The sequence below is a fragment of the Zea mays genome, chromosome 7, assembly GCF_902167145.1.
Source record: "Zea mays cultivar B73 chromosome 7, Zm-B73-REFERENCE-NAM-5.0, whole genome shotgun sequence".
NCBI classification, from domain to species: domain Eukaryota; kingdom Viridiplantae; phylum Streptophyta; class Magnoliopsida; order Poales; family Poaceae; genus Zea; species Zea mays.
This window is the reverse complement of record NC_050102.1, coordinates 182852977-182872096: the sequence shown is the minus strand read 5'-3', so window position 1 is coordinate 182872096 and position 19120 is coordinate 182852977.

Below are 19120 nucleotides of genomic sequence, written 5' to 3'. Positions count from 1 at the left end.
CGAGGCAGACTACCGAGGGCCACGAGAGCTAGCCATGGACGCAAGCAACTTTCTGCGCTAGGGCCTAAGCCTGTCGTAGACCTCCCCGCCATCTGCATCGTCCGCCTAGCCCCCAAGCTCTCTGGCACGGCGACCTCGAGACGTCAAATTCGAGATGGTGGTGATGGTGTCTGGGTCTGCGGCTGCTGCTGCTAGTAATGCGCGGACGGCGCAGGCGCGATACTGGGAGGTCCGCCATCCACAGCGCGGTACTGGGTGGCGGATCCACGGCGCGAATCTCTGGCTTGGGGCAAGGATGGTGGAAAGGACGGGATGGAAGGGCAAAATCTCTGGCTATCCACCATCTGTAGAGCTTGGGACCGCGCGGAAGGGCGAGATCTCTGACGACAGAAGGGAGAGATGCATTGCTCGGGTAGAGTGGATCTGCGTGGTGGTCGGGTCGGGGATCGTGCCCTTCCATGGAGGAGTGGACTGCGCGTACCTTCCATGGAGAGTCGGGTTTGCCGAGGTCAGGCCGCGGGGGCCGGCGAGATTGCTGCGGGTGAGGGCGAGCTTGCCGCGACGTCCTCGGTGGTCCAAGAACGGGTGGGTAGGAGGAGGGAGAGCCTAGAGCGCACTTGCCTTGGTGATGACAGTGTCGGAGTCACCGAGGGAGACGGCACAGGCGCTGTCGTGGTAGCTGCCGGTGATCCTGAAGTCGCAGGCGGCAGGCCTGCTCGGCGTCGTTGTTGGCGACGAAGACGCTGACCTTGGTGGGACCCCGCAGCTGGATCACGGACGGCTTCACGGCGCTGAAGTATGTTGTCCCGCCGGCGGGAGCTGTCGCCCTGGAGCCGGGTTTGCCGAGGCGAGGCGGCGGCGGCGCTTGCTGTTGGGGAGGAGGCTGTGGACGGGTTGAGAACTTGAGATAATGGCGACGGCGAGATTTGTGGGGGCGGGGGAGGCGAGATTCGCGGAGACAGGGGCAGGCGAGATTCGTGGGGCAGGCGAGGCATCGCGGCTGTTGACGCGATCCAAGATTTCGGGCGAGGCGGAGGGGCGTGGAGGCGCGGCAGAACCACAACTGTGCACGCCTACGATACTAACATAAGTAGTAGTAGAGATATATATAATATTTATGTATATATACATTTTTATATAAAATTCAGGTTTGTTTTGAAAATTTGAAAAAAAAACCCAAGAAAACTACCACTGGCGCCCAAATAAAGAAAACTGATAGTGGAAACTGCATTTCCGTTGACGGTTTGTTAATAAAAATGTCACTAGAAATGGTATTTCGACTAGCGGTTGCACTAAAAGAACCGCCAGTGAAAATGTTATTTTCCACTAGCCCCGAGCACTGGCGGGGACAAAAAACGTCAATACATATGCTTCTAGAATTGTCACTATAGAACTTTTGTGTACTAGTGTTTGAAAGGAAAACAAACTTATACCTTTTCCTAAATGATTTTGGTGGTTGAGTTGCCCAACACAAACAATTGGACTAACTAGTTTGCTCTAGATTGTAAGTTCTACAGGTGCTAAAGGTTCAACACAAACCAATAAAAAGTCAAAGAAAGAAACCAATAAAAAGTCCAAAAAAGAGTAAAAGACATCCGAAGCATGTCCTGGTCTGGTGCACCGGACTGTCCGGTATGCCGCCGGACAGTGTCCGGTGCACCAGGGTGGATTCCCTCCAACTCGCTAGCTTCGGGAATTCTGGGAGCCACTCCGCTATAATTCACCGGACTGTCCGGTGTAGCACCAGACTGTCCGGTGTAGCACCGGACTGTCTGGTGTAGCACCGGACTGTCCGGCGTGCCAGCGGAGTAACGGCTAAACAGCACCAACGATCGTCTGCAAAGGAACAGTGAACACTACAGTGCGCGCCTGCACGCACAGAGTTAGAGCAGGCGTCAGATGGCGCACCGGACAGTGAACAGTGCCTGTCCGGTGCTCCACCGGACTGTCCGGTGGCCCACATGTCAGAAGCACCAATGGTCGAACCCTAACGGTCGGGTGATGTGGCTGGCGCACCGGATAGTGTCCGGTGGCGCACCGGACTGTCCGGTGCGCCATACGACAGCAGCCTTCACCAACGGGCATTTTGGTGGTTGGGGCTATAAATACCCCCCAACCACCACACTTCAATGCATCCAAGTTTTCAGCCATCAAACCTCATACAAGAGCTCTAGACTTCATTCCAAGACACAAACAAAGAGATCAAATCATCTCCCAAGTTCGGAATCACTCCAAACAAATTAGTGACTAGAGAGAGAGACTTTTGTGTTCTTTTGAGCTCTTGCGCTTGGATCGCTTTTATTCTTCCTCTATTTTTGTTTCCAACTCACTTATAATCAAAACAAGAGACACCAAGTTGTGGTGGTCCTTGTAGTGGACTAAGTGTCCCATTTGATTGAAGAGAAACGCTCACTCGGTCTAAGTGACCGTTTGAGAGAGGGAAAGGTTGAAAGAGACCCGGTCTTTGTGACCTCCTCAACGGGGAGTAGGTTTGCAAGAATCGAACCTCAGTAAAACAAATCATCGTGTTCATCCGCTTTATTTCTTTGTTGATTTGTTTTCCCTCTCTTTCAGACTCGAATTTAATTCTAACGCTAACCCCGGCTTGTAGTGTGTGTGTTTAAGTTTGTAAATATCAGATTCCGCCTATTCACCCCCCCCCTCTAGGCGACTTTCAATTGGTATCTGAGTCGGTTACTTCATTAGAGCCTAACCGCTCGAAGTGATGTCGGGAAGGCTCCATCGGGGGAGTCCGCCAACAAGAAGAAGGAGGAATCACCTCCCCGCGTCAAGTCGCACCGGAGTGGCGACAAGAAGAAGAAAATGAAGAAAGTGGTCTACTACGAGACCAACTCTTCATCGCCATCCACCTCCGGCTCCGACGCGTCGTCCGTCACTTCTAAGCGCCATGAGCACAAGAGGTTAGTAAGATCCCCTTACGCTATCCTCGCATTTCCAAACGCACCCCTTTACTTTTCGTCCCACTAGGCAAACCACCGGTTTTTTACGGTGAAGATTATTGTATGTGGAGTGATAAAATGAGGCACCATCTAACCTCACTCCACACTAGTATTTGGGGCATTGTTGAGTTTGGTGCGCAGGAACCATCCGTGGGGGATGAAGGCTATGACTCGGACGAGGTAGCCCAAATCCGGCACTTCAACTCCCAAGCCACTACTATACTCCTCGCCTCTCTAAGTTGAGAGGAGTATAATAAGGTGCAAGGATTGAAGAGTGCCAAAGAGATTTGGGACGTGCTCAAAATCGCGCACGAAGGAGACGAGGTGACCAAGATCACCAAGAGGGAAACGATCGAGAGGGAGCTCGGTCGCTTCATGCTTCATCAAGGGGAAGAGCCACAAGCGATGTACAACCGGCTCAAGACCTTGGGGAACCAAGTGCGCAACCTCGGGAGCACAAAGTGGGATGACCATGAAATGGTCAGGGTTATTCTTAGATCACTCATTTTTCTTAACCATACTCAAGTTCAATTAATTCGTGGTGATCCAAGATATAAACTAATGTCTCCCGAGGAAGTAATAGGAAAATTTATGAGCTTTGAATTGATGATCAAAGGCTCTAAGAAAATCATCGAGCAAGGCGCCACCTCTACATCCGAGGTGCAACCGTCGCCTTCAAAGCGACGGAGGAGAAGAAGGAAGAGTCTACATCAGTAGGCTTCCCATCGACGCCTCCAAGCTCAACAACGAGGAGATGGCGCTCATCATCAAGAGCTTCCGCCAAATCCTCAAGCAAAGGAGGGGGGAGGACTACAAACCCCGCTCCAAGAAGGTTTGCTACAAATGTGGTAAGCCCGGTCATTTTATCGCTAAATGTCCTTTGTCTAGTGATAGTGACAGGGATAACGACAAGAAGGGAAGAAGGAAGGAGAAGAAGAAGTATTACAAGAAGAAGGGCGGCGATGCCCATGTTTGTCGGGAATGGGACTCCGACGAGAGCTCCACCGACTCCTCCTCCGATGAGGACGCCGCCAACATTGCCGTCAACAAGGGCCTCCTCTTCCCCATCGTCGACCACAAGTGCCTCATGGCAAAGGACGACAAGAAGAAGAAGGTAAAATCTAGATCATCCACTAAGTATGCAACTTCTAGTGATGAGGAAAATTCTAGAGATGATGAGGATAACTTGCTCACCCTTTTTGCCAACTTAAACATGCAAAAAAAGAAAAATTGAATGAATTGATTAGTGCTATTCATGAGAAGGATGAACTCTTGGATAACCAAGAGGACTTTCTTATTAAAGCAAATAAAAAGCATGTTAAAGTTAAAAATGCTTATGCTCAGGAGATAGAAAAAATGTGAAAAATTAACTAGTGAGCTAAGCACTTGCCATGATGTCATCTCAAACCTTAGAAATGATAATGCTAAACTAATTGCTAGGGTTGAGAATTTAAATGTTTGTGATGATTCTCTTGTTAGTCTTAGATATGATAATGCTAGTTTGATTACTAAGATTGACAAGTTGAATGCATCACTCTCTAGCCTTAAAATTGAAAATGAAAAATTAATTGCTAAGGCTAAAGATTTAAATGATTGCAATTTTTCTATTTCCCATCTTAGAGATGAGAATGCTATTTTACATGCTAAGATTGTTGAATTAAATACTTGCAAACCGTCTACATCTACCATTGAGCATGTCACTATTTATACTAGATGCAGAGATATTAATGTTGATGCTATTCATGATCACCTAGCTTTAATTAAACAACAAAATGATCACATAGCTCAACTTAGTGCTAAGATTCATGAGCATGACTTAGAAAATGAAAAATTTTAATTTGCTAGAAGCATGCTCTATAGTGGGAGATGCCCTGGCATTAAGGATGGCATTGGCTTCCAACAAGGAGGCAATGTCAAACTCAATGCCCCTAAGAAATTATCCAATTTTGTTAAGGGCAAAGCTCCCATGGCTCAGGATAACGATGGCTACATTTTATACCCTGCTGGTTATCCCGAGCACAAAATTAGGAGAATTCACTCTAGGAAGTCTCACTCTGGCTCTAATCATGCTTTTATGTATAAGAGTGAGGCATCTAGCTCTAGACAATCAACCCATGTTAAATTGCCTAAAAAGAAATCTCCAATAGCATCAAATGAACCTAATATTTCATTTAAGACTTTTGATGCTTCTAATGTGCTCACTAACAAATCAGGCAAAGTAGTTGCCAAATATGTTGGGGCCAAACACAAGGGATCAAAGACTTGTGTTTGGGTACCCAAGGTGCTTGTTTCTAATGTAAAAGGACTCAAGACCGTTTGGGTACCTAAGAACAAGGCCTAAGTTTGTTTTGTAGGTTTATGCATCCGGGGGCTCAAGTTGGATAATTGATAGCGGGTGCACAAATCACATGACAGGAGAGAAAAGGATGTTCTCCTCCTATGAGAAAAACCATGATCCCCAAAGAGCTATCACATTCGGGGATGGAAATCAAGGTTTGGTCAAAGGACTTGGTAAAATTGCTATATCTCTTGACCATTCTATTTCTAATGTTTTTCTTGTAGATTCTTTAGACTATAACTTGCTTTCAGTTTCTCAATTATGTAAAATGGGCTACAATTGTCTATTTAAGGATATAGGTGTTACTGTCTTTATAAGAAGTGATGATTCAGTAGCATTTAAGGGAGTGTTAGAGGGTCAGCTATACTTAGTTGATTTTAATAGAGCTGAACTCGACACTTGCTTAATTGCTAAGACTAACATGGGTTGGCTCTGGCATCGCCGACTAGCCCACGTTGGAATGAAGAATCTTCATAAGCTTCTAAAGGGAGAACACATTTTGGGACTAACAAATGTTCATTTTGAGAAAGTCAGGGTTTGTAGCGCTTGTCAAGCAGGGAAGCAAGTTGGTGTTCATCATCCACACAAGAACATCATGACGACTGACAGGCCACTTGAGCTACTCCACATGGACCTATTCGGCCCGATAGCTTACATAAGCATCGACGGGAGTAAGTACTGTCTAGTTATTGTGGATGATTATTCTCGCTTCACTTGGGTGTTCTTTTTGCAGGAAAAATCTCAAACCCAAGAGACCTTAAAGGGATTATTGAGACGGGCTCAAAATGAGTTTGGCTTGAGGATCAAAAAGATTAGAAGCGACAATGGGATGGAGTTCAAGAACTCACAAATAGAAGGCTTCCTTGAGGATGAGGGCATCAAGCATGAGTTATCTTCTCCCTACATGCCACAACAAAATGGTGTAGTGGAGAGGAAGAATAGAACTCTACTTGACATGGCGAGGACCATGCTTGATGAGTACAAGACTTCGGACCGGTTTTGGGCGGAAGCAATCAACATCGCTTGCTACGCCATCAACCGTCTCTACCTTCACCGAATCCTCAAGAAGACATCATATGAACTCCTAACCGGTAAAAAGCCCGATGTTTCATATTTTAGAGTCTTTGGTAGCAAATGCTTTATTCTTGTTAAAAGAGGTAGAAAGTCTAAATTTGCTTTTAAGGCTGTATAAGGCTTTTTACTTGGTTATGACTCAAACACAAGGGCATATAGAGTCTTTAACAAGTCCACTGGACTAGTTGAAGTTTCTTGTGACATTGTGTTTGATGAGACTAACGGCTCTCAAGTAGAGCAAGTTGATCTTGATGAGCTAGATGATGAAGAAGCTCCATGCGTCGCGCGAAGGAACATGTCCATTGGGGATGTATGTCCTAAGGAATCCGAAGAGCCTCCACATGCACAAGATCAACCATCTTCCTCCATGCAAGCATCTCCACCAACCTAAGATGAGGATCAAGCTCAAGATGATGAAGATGAAGATCAAGAGGAGCCACCTCAAGAGGAGGACAATGATCAAGGGGGGGGGGATGTAAATGATCAAGACAAGGAAGATGATGATGGTCCAAGACCGCCTCACCCAAGAGTCCACCAAGCAATACAACGAGATCACCCCGTGAACACCATCCTCGGCAATATTCAAAAGGGGTAACCACTTGATCTCGTGTTGCTCATTTTTGTGAACATTACTCCTTTGTGTCTTCTATTGAGCCATACAGGATAGAAGACACATTAAGGGATTCAGATTGGGTGTTGGCGATGCAAGAGGAACTCAACAACTTCGCTAGGAATGAAGTCTGGCATTTAGTTCCACGTCCTAACCAAAATGTTGTAGGAACCAAGTGGGTTTTTTGCAACAAGCAAGACGAGCATGGTGTGGTGACAAGGAACAAAGCCCGACTTGTGGCCAAGAGATATTCACAAGTCGAAGGTTTGGATTTCGGTGAAACCTTTGCACCCGTAGCTAGGCTGGAGTCAATTCGCATATTACTTGCCTATGCTACTTACCATGGCTTTAAGCTTTACCAAATGGACGTGAAGAGTGCCTTCCTCAATGGACCAATCAAGGAGGAGGTCTATGTTGAGCAACCTCCCGACTTTGAAGATAGTGAGTACCCTAGCCATGTTTATAAACTCTCTAAGGCGCTTTATGGACTCAAGCAAGCTCCAAGAGCATGGTATGAATGCCTAAGAGATTTTCTTATCGCCAATGGCTTCAAAGTCAGAAAAGCCGATCCTACTCTCTTTACTAAGACAATTGCAAATGATTTGTTTGTATGCCAAATTTATGTTGATGATATTATATTTGGGTCTACTAACAAATCTACTTGTGAAGAGTTTTGTAGGATCATGGTTCAAAAATTCGAGATGTCTATGATGGGGGAGTTGAAGTATTTTCTAGGATTTCAAGTCAAGCAACTCCAAGAGGGCACCTTCATCAGCCAAACCAAGTACATTCAAGACATACTCACCAAGTTTGGGATGAAGGATGCTAAGCCCATCAAGACACCCATGGGAACCAATGGGCATCTCGACCTCGACACGGGAGGTAAATCCATAGATCAAAAGGTATATCGGTCGATGATAGGATCTCTACTTTATTTATGTGCATCTCGACCGGATATTATGCTTTCCATATGCATGTGTGCAAGATTCCAAGCCGATCCTAAAGAAGTTCACCTTAGGGCCGTAAAATGAATCTTGAGATATTTAGTTCATACACCTAAGTTTGGCCTTTGGTACCCCAAGGGATCCACTTTTGATTTAATTGGATATTCAGATGCTGATTAGGCATGGTGTAAGATTGATAGAAAGAGCACATCAGGGACTTGTCAGTTCTTGGGAAGATCCCTGGTGTCTTGGGCTTCTAAGAAACAAAATTCTGTAGCTCTTTCTACCGCCGAAGCCGAGTACATTGCCGCAGGCCATTGTTGCGCACAATTGCTTTGGGTGAGGCAAACCCTTAGGGACTATGGTTACAAATTAACCAAAGTTCCTCTCCTATGTGATAATGAGAGTGCAATCCGCATGGCGGATAATCCCGTTGAGCACAGCCACACTAAGCACATAGCCATTCGGTATCACTTTTTGAGGGATCACCAACAAAGGGGGGATATCGAGATTGCATATGTTAGCACCAAAGAACAATTAGCCGATATCTTTACCAAGCCATTAGATGAGAAAACTTTTACCAAACTTAGGCATGAGCTAAACATTCTTGATTCTAGGAACTTTGATTGATTCCTTGCACACATAGCTCATTTATATACCTTTGATCATATCTCTTTCATGTGATATGACTAATGTGTTTGTCAAGTGTATTTCATACCAAGTCATAGATTGAAAGGGAAATGGAGTCTTCGGCGAAGACAAGGCTTCCACTCCACTCCAGATATTCATCCTTCGCCAACACTCTGCATCGCTCTCCAAGTTGGTATAATCTTCACTCCTATATTATTTACCAAAGGGAGAGACAGTAAAAGGGCTTATATTTCACTCACAAGTATCCGTTTTTGGCGATTCATGCCAAAGGGGGAGAAAGTATTAGCCCAAAGCAAAAGGACCGCACCACCACCAATTTCAAAAATATAGTATCTCAATTTGAATTTAAAGAAGTTTTTCAATTGGTATCTTATTTTTGATATAATTTCAAATTAGTATGACCCCTTTCAAAATTAATATCTAAAACCCTCTTGAACACTAAGAGGAGAATTTCATTAAGGGGGAGTTTTTGTTTAGTCAAAGGAAAAGCATTTGAAACAGGGGAGAAAATTTCAAATCTTGAAAATGCTTCTCAAAATCTTAATCATTTACCTTTGACTATTTGCAAAAAGACTTTAAAAAGAATTTCCAAAAGATTTTGCAAAAACAAAACAAGTGGTGCAAGTGTGGTCCAAAATATTAATATAGAAGAAAGCATCCATGCATATCTTATGAAATGTATATTGGTTTAATTCCAAGTAACCTTTGCACTTATATTATGCAAACTAGTTCAATTCTGCACTTATATATTTGCTTTGTTTTGTGTTGGCATCAATCACCAAAAAGGGGGAGATTGAAAGGGAAACATGCTTACACCTTTTCCTAAATGATTTTGGTGGTTGAGTTGCCCAACACAAACAATTGGACTAACTAGTTTGCTCTAGATTGTAAGTTCTACAGGTGCCAAAGGTTCAACACAAACCAATAAAAAGTCCAAGAAAGAGTTCAAATAAAAAGAGCAAAAGACAACCGAAGGCTGCCCTGGTCTGGCGCACCGGACTGCCCAGTGTGCTAGGGTGGATTCCCTCCAACTCGCTAGCTTCGGGAATTCTGGGAGCCACTCCGACATAATTCCGATATAATTCACCGAACTGTCTGGTGTAGCACCGGACTATCCGGTGTGCCAGCGGAGTAACGGCTAAACAGCGCCAATAGTCGTCTGCAAAGGAACGGTGAAACACTACAGTACGCGCCTGCGCGTGCAGAGTCAGAGCAGGCATCAGATGGCGCACCGGACAGTGAACGGTGTCTGTCCGGTGCTCCACCGGACTGTCCAGTGGCCCACATGCCAGAAGCTCCAACGGTCGAACCATAACAGTCGGGTGACGTGGCTGGCGCACCGGACAGTGTCCGATGGCGCACCGGACTGTCCGGTGCGTCATACGACAGTAGCCTTCACCAACGACCATTTTGTAGGTTGGCGCTATAAATACCCCCAACCACCACACTTCAATGCATCCAAGTTTTCAGCCATCAAACCTCATACAAGAGCTCTAGACTTCACTCCAAGACACAAACAAAGAGATCAAATCCTCTCCCAAGTCCGGAATCACTCCAAATAAATTAGTGACTAGAGAGAGAGACTTTTGTGATCTTTTGAGCTCTTGCGCTTGGATCGCTTTTTTCTTACTCTATTCTTGTTTCCAACTCATTTGTAATCAAAACAAGAGACACCAAGTTGTGGTGGTCCTTTTAGTGGACTAAGTGTCCCATTTGATTGAAGAGAAAGGCTCACTCGGTCTAAGTGACCGTTTGAGAGAGGGAAAAGGGTTGAAAGAGACCCGGTCTTTGTGACCACCTCAACGGGGAGTAGGTTTGCAAGAACCGAACCTCGGTAAAACAAATCATCGTGTTCATCCGCTTTATTTCTTTGTTGATTTGTTTTCTCTCTCTTTCGGACTCGAATTTAATTCTAACGCTAACCCTGGCTTGTAGTGTGTGCTTAAGTTTGTAAATATCAGATTCCGGCTATTCACCCCCCCTCTAGGCGACTTTCAGTGTTCCCCACGTCTTTTTTCCTTGCGTGCTCATTCCAATGCAGCAGATCATCGCAATGCATAATCAAGAACACTGAAGAATCTGATAGGACTAAAAACATCGATCTTTATCGAGTACATGGTCCCGTAAAGACTTGTAGCAATTATTAGCTATAAACAAAACTAAAGGTTCAACTTTAGTGTCAGTTTTTTCTTCTTCTAAAAATCTACACTAACAGATTAATTAGACTGATACCAAAAGATTCTTGAATTAAAATATATGTAGAAATGGTATAGAATATGAATATATAGCAACACATATATAAGCCACAAAGTCTTATAACCCAGTAGCATGTTAATTATAAACTAAGTAGGAACCACTTGTAGATGACATAGTTAGCCACTACAAAGAGTTACATGACATGCTAGTAATAACATGGTAGTGTGACACAATTAGAATGTGGTAGGCTAGCCGGAAGTGAGCACTATGCAAAATTGTTACAGTGAATAAACAGGTAGGTTCTCATATAGTGTTGTTGGTATTAGCTTATGTCAAGTGGAGGACTCCGTGGAGTAGTGTAAATAATGGTTCACAAAAGAAATGCATCACTTTGGTTGCGCTTCTCATAAGTCTGTACGAAGGTTAGGATCACTTCACTTTTCCAACATTTGGTATAAGAGCAAGCGTTAAGTCGTCACTATAGGATAAATGTATCATCATATGCTTCTAACATGAAAAATTAACGCAATAACATTGTCGGCGTTTCGACCCCGGGGGGTCCCTGGACCGACGAGTAAATTGTCGCTGCATGTCCTAGCCCAGATGGGTCGGCGCGAGATGGAACACAAGGGGGAGAAGCCGCGTCTCGTGTTATCCTGCGCCCAGGGCGGATGCGCTTGCAGTAGGGGGTTACAAGCGTTCGTGAGGGAGAGAGAGAGAGAGACTGTCCGTCAGCCCGTCCTCCCGCGCGGCCACCTTCTCGTACGAGGGCCCTGGACCTTCCTTTTATAGATGTAAGGAGAAGGCCTAGGTGTACAATGGGGGGTGTAGCAATGTGCTAACGTGTCTAGCAGAGAGGAGCTAGAGCCCTATGTACATGCCGACGTGGCTGTCGGAGAGGTGTTGCTGCCCTATTCATGTGATGTTGTGGCCGTCGGAGGAGCACTTAAACCCTGTAGAAGTACAGCTGTCGGGGCTGTCGGATCCTTGCTGACGTCTCCTTGCTTCTGTAGGGGGCTGAGAACCACCGTCGTCATGGAGCACGCGGGGTGCCATCATTACTTGTTTACCGGGGCGAGCCAGATGGGACGCCGGTCTTGTTCCCCGTAGCCTGAGCTAGCTAGGGGTAGGGTAATGATGTACCCCCCTGCGGCATGGTCGGTCCGAGCCCGAGGTCGGGCGAGGCGGTGACTCCTCCGAGGTTGAGGCTGAGTCCAAGCCCTGGGGTCGGGCGAGGCGGAGACCGTCTTCCGAGGTCGAGGTGGAGTCCGAGCCCTGGGGTCAGGCGAGGCGGAGCTTCCTATGGCGCCTGAGGCTGGACTTGGCAGCTGTCAGCCTCACCCTGGTGGGTGGCACAGCAGTCAGAGCAGGGCAGGCGACGCTGTTTTCCTGTCAGCTTAGTCAGTGGAGGGGCGAAATGACTGCGGTCACTTCGGCCCTGTCGACTGAGGAACACGCGTCAGGATAAGGTGTCAGGTGATCCTTGCATTGAATGCTCCAGCGATATGGTCGGTTGGCATGGCGATCCGGCCAAGGTTGCTTCACTGCGAAGCTTGCCCGAGCCGGGCCTCGGAAGAGTCGGAGGTGCGCCCGTTGCTTGAGGGGGCCCTTGGGCGAGGTGTGAATCCGCCTGGGTCTACTGTTCCTGCCCGAGGCTGGGCTCGAGCGAGGCGAGATCGTGTCCCTGGAGTGGACAGAGCTTTGACCTGTATTGCGCCCATTAGACCTTTGCAGCTTGTGCTGATGGTGGTTACCAGCCGAGTTTAGGAGTCTTGGGGGTACCCCTAAGTATCGTCCCCGACAGTAGCCCCCGAGCCTCAAAGGGAGTGTTGGTACTCGCTTGGAGGCTTTATCGCACTTTTTTGCAAGGGGACCGGCCTTTCTCGGTTGCATTTCGTTCAGGTGGGTGCGCGCGAGCGCACCCGCCGGGTGTAGCCCCCGAGGCCTCGGAGGAGTGGTCTGACTCCTCCGAGGTCTTAGTGCCTTTCGTGACGCCTCAGCCGGTCTGGTTGTTCCCTCATGCGAACTGGTCGTAGCCCGGGTGCATGGTCAGGTTCCGAGTTCTCAGGCTGGTATGTTGACACCGTCAACGGTTTGGCCGGAGCCGGGTTTGCGAGAGCAGCCCCCGAGCCTCTGCACAGAGCGAGAGGACGATCAAGGACTGACTCAGCTTTTATCATACGCCCCTTCGTCGCCTTTCCGCAAGGAGGAGGAGGGGAAAGCGCCATGTTGCCCTCGGAGGGCGCCGGACATGGTGTCTCCAGTGAGTTGCTAACGAGTGATCCGAGTGGACGCCCGTGCCCCGTTCGATAAGGGTCGGCTAGTGGCCCAGAGGCGCGCTCCAAAAGTACCTGCAGGTGATTTGCTGGACCCGGTCCCGTTTGATAGGGTCCGAGGGCTCGATGCCTCCCTCTGATGGGATTCCGTTACAGAATCGCTCCTGCTGGTCTCAGAAATGTCCTAGGGTACCTCGGGAGCGTAGCCTGAGCCTAGACCATGTATCGAACGTACCCAGAGTCATCCCTCGCTCCGCGTGTTCTGAGGCGGCTGTCGAACCCTTCGCGGGGGGGGGCAGCCTTCGAACCCCTGATCAGTAGTGGGCGTGGAGCCCGAGTGGCCTGAGGCGACTGTCGAACCCTTCCGAGGGGCCAGCCTTCGAACCTCTGACCAGTAGTGGGCGCGGAGCTCGAGTGCTCTGAGGCGGCTGTCGAACCCTTCCGAGGGGCCAGCCTTCGAACCTCTGATCAGTAGGAGGGCTCGGGGCCCGCTTCCTTCGCAGAGAAGGATCCCTTTCGGAGTGTCCCCTTTCCCGGTCCCTATAGCAAGAGAGAGAAAGGGGAAGAGGAAAAGGATACAAAATTGAACGACGTGGCACACCTTTTTTGACGCGGTCATCATGGCGGAGGTGAAGCGTCGCCCGCTTCGCCTGCCAAAGGTGTCGCCTGCCCTGCCGCGGAGTCAATGCGGCGGGATGAGTGGTTCGCGGGGCAGCCGTTGTGTGAGCCGTTCGAGGGACGGAACACGGGCGCGTCGTCTTCATGCCGTGGGAGAGGGCTCCCCTGCTGCCCTAGGAGGGGACGTGAGCCTGCAGACGATTTGACTGCTGCTTCCGCCCGCCTGCCGCCGCCATTACTGTCGGCCCACTTTTGGCCATATCGACCGTCGTGCCTTTTCCCGTGGCTGACTGACCTGTGACCGATGTGCTTGGTTGGCACTGTTGGGCCATGCGCAGAGTTGCCTCGAGTCGCGGCACCGGTTCCGTAGTCGAGGAGGCGCGGCATTGGCGTAAGTGGCGGTGCAGTTTTTCGCATGTAGCAACCAGCGCGCCAGTTACATGACGTGTGGGCCTGGGCCGCCACGCTGGATGCGTCGAAGTCGAAAGGGTGCATCCCCTTGGTGCAGTTGCATGCCGCCTGCATGGTGGTCCGCCCTTTCACCCGCTGGTTTGGGCGAAAGCGGAGGAGTGCTTGTAACCGCTGGGCAGTTACACGCTCTGCGCGCGGCAGTTTGGCTTCTTTTGTCCCGGCCAGCTTGCATGGCGTGTGGGACCCAGCCCCCGTGTCGTAGGGGGAGGACCTTGGAGCGCGTTGGTGAAGACTTAGTCCGCGACGCCTGAGGACGCGAGTGAGGAGAGTCGCCTTTAAAAAGGGATCGACCCCCTGGGTGGTAGCCACGCCTTCGCACTCTCCTCATGCATTGTGTCCTTCCGCCTTCCGAGCCCCCGGATGGGGAGCGCCCGTGTTGTCTTCGTCTCATTGTGGGAGGAGCGCAACCTCGTGGAGGTTGGTACCTTTCAGCCATCGCTTGGCTTCAAGGATTTTCATCAGGCAGCCCGGCTGCATCCCCTCACCAATGGTCACCCGAGATGGTGACCACCAGTTAGCTGGTGGGGAGAAGCAAGCCGGGTTGCGGCCTCTGCCCCGCCCTCAGCTTCAAGGATCTTCATCATCCTTGCTGGGGAGGAGGGCGAGGCGAGCCGGGGCCTGCCTTCGCGTGGGCTGGCGTTCCGCTTCTTCCTTCGGCTTTTGGGGGTGGAAACCATCCTGCAACTCTGTGGAGGAGGCATCCTCCAGCCATGCCGGGGAAGGCGAACTGCTGCTACCCAGCCAGGGTGCAGCATTCCGCCCTCTGTCCGGGCGACGGTGGCTAGCCGCACCAGGGGGTCTCACAACACGTCGTACGCCGCGAGGGCGGCACTCGTGTTCTGGGACAGTCCCATTCTCGTTTTTGTGGCGAGGACGGGAGTGAGGACCTGCCAGTGCGCTTTGGGGCGGCCGGCGCTCGCTGGTGCGGTGTTGGTGGGCAGGTGGACGCCGCCGTCGGTGCTGAGGTGGTGGCAGCTGGAGAAAGCTTCTCCACCGATGAGACCGTCAGCGCCACCCGCGGACCGACCTCCGGCTCTTTGGCTTTAATGTCTGGTTCTCGTCCCTCGAGTGGGGACGCGAACGAGAGCCTTCCAGCAATAGCGTCCGCCCTGGGACCATCGCTGCTGCTGCAGAGGTCGCCGACGAGTCACCCGGAGTTTGTCGTCTCGTAGGCTCTCCGATGTGGAGGTTGTTCATACCCGCGGGAGTGGAACCGGAGTTCCATTTGTAATGGCACCTTGAGTGCCGGTGTCTGTTCATTGTGGCTGTCGGGGCCTGAACATCTAGGTATTTGAGTGCAATACTGTGTTTCTTCCTCATTTCGGGCACCAGGACTCGCCTGTCGGCTAGCTGGACCGCTTAACCAAGTGTGAGTTGCCCCGTGCGGAAGGTGACGAGTGAGATATCCGTATCCCGGAGGCGTAGGAGTCCCTCGGCTCGACCGACCTTGCCACCCGAGGCTTCTCTTGCACAGTTAAAGAAAACCCTCGGTCGCTCTGCGATGAGCCGGAGCCGAAGGCAACGGTGTGAGCGTGGATAGAGGCGGAGTCGGCTGGAGAAGAAACTTCGTCGGCCCAGAAGCAGGGGACTTCCCAGGCTGAGGAGGCGTAGCAGCGGCGGCTGGAACCTAGCCAGGTCGTCCACTGGCGGGACCAACCCTGAAGTCGGGCTGCCGAGGCCATGAGCCGGGCTGATGTCCTCGGGGGTCAGCTGGCTGAGGCTATGAAGCGGCCGGTCGAGCCGTCTACTCAGGCCGGGTTCCTGGAGAAGACCCTGGCGGCGATGGCCCAGGCACGGTGTTGACATATTCCTTCGAGGTGGAGATCCTCCGACCGTGTTGCTGTCCGAGGCCGGGTCGGATTCCGCCGAAGGTGGAGTCGATGTCGAGGGTGCTGCTGCTCCCCCTACTGATGTCTGAACCTACAGGAACAGTTTATCTGTAGTGTGCGTATGTTTTTTGCGGCCGTCGAGGCCCAAACATATCATCGTCGTGTTAAAGAGCTGCGTTTCTTTTCCCCTTGTTTCGAGTATCAGGACTTGTTCGTCGGCAGCAGAATCGTTTATCCGAGCGAGAGTTACTTTTTACGGAAGGCGATGAGTGAGGTATCCGTATCCCGGAGGCGTAGGAGTTCCTCGGCTCGGTCGGCCTTGCCGCTTACGTGTACTCTTACTCGTCCGTAGGATTTTGTTATCGATACAGTCGAGAAGGCACGAAAAATCGTTCTACTAGGAAGGTTTTTGAGCGTTAAGACTTGTTCGGCAGCAGAATCGCTTATCCGAGCGAGAGTTACTTATCGCAGAAGGTGATGAGTGAGGTATCCGTATCCCGGAGGCGTAGGAGTCCCTCGGCTCGGTCGGCCTTGCCGCTTACGTGTACTCCGTCATTTTCGGGATTCCACTATCAAAGTAGTCGAAAAGCGCGAAAGACGTTCTGACAGAAAGACTTTTTCCGAGGAAAATTTTGACGCAGAGGGGGTTCCCCCCTTTTTAGCCCCCGAGGGAGGGTCGGGCTTTGCTGAGGCAAGGTTGACCCTTCCTTGACGGTTAGACTCTTTTTGCGTATGTAAAGAGAACGAGGTATGTGAACGACTTGAAAACATCTTAAGGGTAAAAACGACGTAGCTGTCGGATGTTCCAAGCGTTGTTGTAGACCTCGCCTTGACTGTTGGCCAGCTTGTATGTTCCGGGCTTCAAAATCTTGGCGATGATGAACGGCCCTTCTCAGGGAGGTGTGAGCTTATGACGCCCTCGGGCGTCTTGTCGTAGCCGAAGCACCAAGTCCCCCACCTGGAGGTCTCGGGACCGAACCCCTCGGGTGTGGTAGCGTCGCAGAGACTGCTGATACCTTGTCGAGTGTAGTAAGGCCATGTCTCGAGCCTCTTCCAGCTGGTCCAGTGAGTCTTCTCGGTTGGTCTGGTTGCTTTGGTAGTCGTACGTCCTTGTCCTCGGGGAGCCATATTCTAAGTCTGTGGGCAAGATAGCCTCGGCCCCATAGACTAGAAAGAACGACGTGAAGCCCGTGGCTCGGCTTGGCGTCGTCCTCAGACTCTAGACCATCGAGGGGAGTTCCTTCATCCATCGCCTGCCGAACTTGTTGAGGTCATTGTAGATCCTCGGCTTGAGTCCCTGCAGAATCATGTCGTTGGCACGCTCTACCTGCCCATTCGTCATGGGGTGAGCTACGGCGGCCCAGTCCACCCGGATGTGGTGGTCCTCGCAGAAGTCCAGGAACTTTCTGCCAGTGAACTGGGTGCCGTTGTCGGTGATGATGGAGTTCGGGACCCCAAAGCGATGGATGATGTTGGTGAAGAACGCCACCACCTGTTCGGACCTGATGTTGTTTAGGGGTCGGACCTCAATCCACTTGGAGAATTTGTCGATAGCGACCAGCAGGTGCGTGAAGCCCCCGGGTGCCTTCTACAAGGGACCGACGAGGTCCAGACCCCACACAGCAAACGACCAGGTGATGGGTATTGTTTGCAGGGCCTGAGCGAACAGATGTGTCTGCCTTGCGTAGAATTGACACCCTTGGCAGGTGCGTACAATCCTAGTGGCGTCGGCCACCACGGTTGGCCAGTAGAAACCTTGTCGGAAGGCGTTTCCAATGAGGGCTCGAGGTGCTGCGTGATGACCGCAATCCCCCGATTGTATTTCTTGCAATAGCTCCTGACCTTCGGCGATGGATATGCATCGCTGGAGGATGCCTGAGGGGGTGCGGTGGTAGAGCTCCTTTTCTTCACCCAGCAAGACGAACGACCTGGCGCGCCGCGCCAGTCGCCGAGCTTCGGCTCTGTCGAGGGGTAGCTCTCCTCAATGGAGATATTGCAGGTATGGGGTCTGCCAGTTTCGATTAGGCGTGACCCCATTCCGCTCTTCCTCGACGCGCAGTGCCTCACCCTCGGCGGCCGAGGGTGCCTCGGGCTAGGCTGAGGCCTCCTCGGGCTCGGGCGTGTCGTCGGTCTTGACGGAGGGTTGATGTAGGTCTCGGGAGAAGACGTCCGGGGGAACCGTTGTCCGCCCCGAGGCTATTTTAGCCAGCTCGTCCGCAGTCTCGTTGTATCGTCGAGCGACGTGGTTGAGCTCGAGCCCGTAGAACTTGTCTTCCAGGCGTCGAACCTCGTCGCAGTAGGCTTCCATCTTCGGGTCGCGGCAAAGGGAGTTCTTCATGACTTGGTCGATGACAAGCTGCGAGTCGCCACGAGCATCGAGGCGCCGAACCCCTAGCTCGATGGCGATGCGCAACCCGTTAACGAGAGCCTCGTACTCGGCCACATTGTTTGACGCCGGGAAATGGAGGCGCAGCACGTAGCGGAGGTGCTTCCCGAGGGGTGAGATGAAGAGGAGGCCCGCGCCCGCTCCTGTTTTCATCAGCGACCCGTCTAAAAACATGGTCCAAAGTTCCGGTTGGATCGGAGCTGCTGGAAGCTGGGTGTCGACCCATTCAGCCACAAAGTCCGCCAAGACTTGGGACTTGATGGCCTTCCGAGGGGCGAACGAGATTGTCTCGCCCATGATCTCCACCGCCCACTTTGCAATCCTACCCGAGGCCTCTCGGCACTGGATGATCTCCCCCAGGGGGAAGGATGACACCACAATCACCGGATGAGACTCGAAGTAGTGTCGCAACTTTCGCCGCATCAGGATTACCGCGTACAGTAGCTTCTGAATTTGCGGCTAGCAGATTTTGGTCTCGGACAGTACCTCACTGATGAAGTAGATCGGCCTCTGTACGGGCAATACATGTCCTTCTTCTCGTCTCTCGACTACAATCGCGGCGCTGACCACCTGAGTGGTTGTGGCTACGTAGATCAAGAGGGCTTCTCCAGTAGCGGGGGGCACCAGGATGGGCGCGCTTGTAAGGAGCGCCTTTAAGTTTCCGAGGGCTTCCTTGGCCTCGAGGGTCCAAGTGAAGCGCTCGGTCTTTCTTAAAAGGCGGTACAGAGGCAGGCCTCTTTCACCGAGGCGCGAGATGAAGCGGCTCA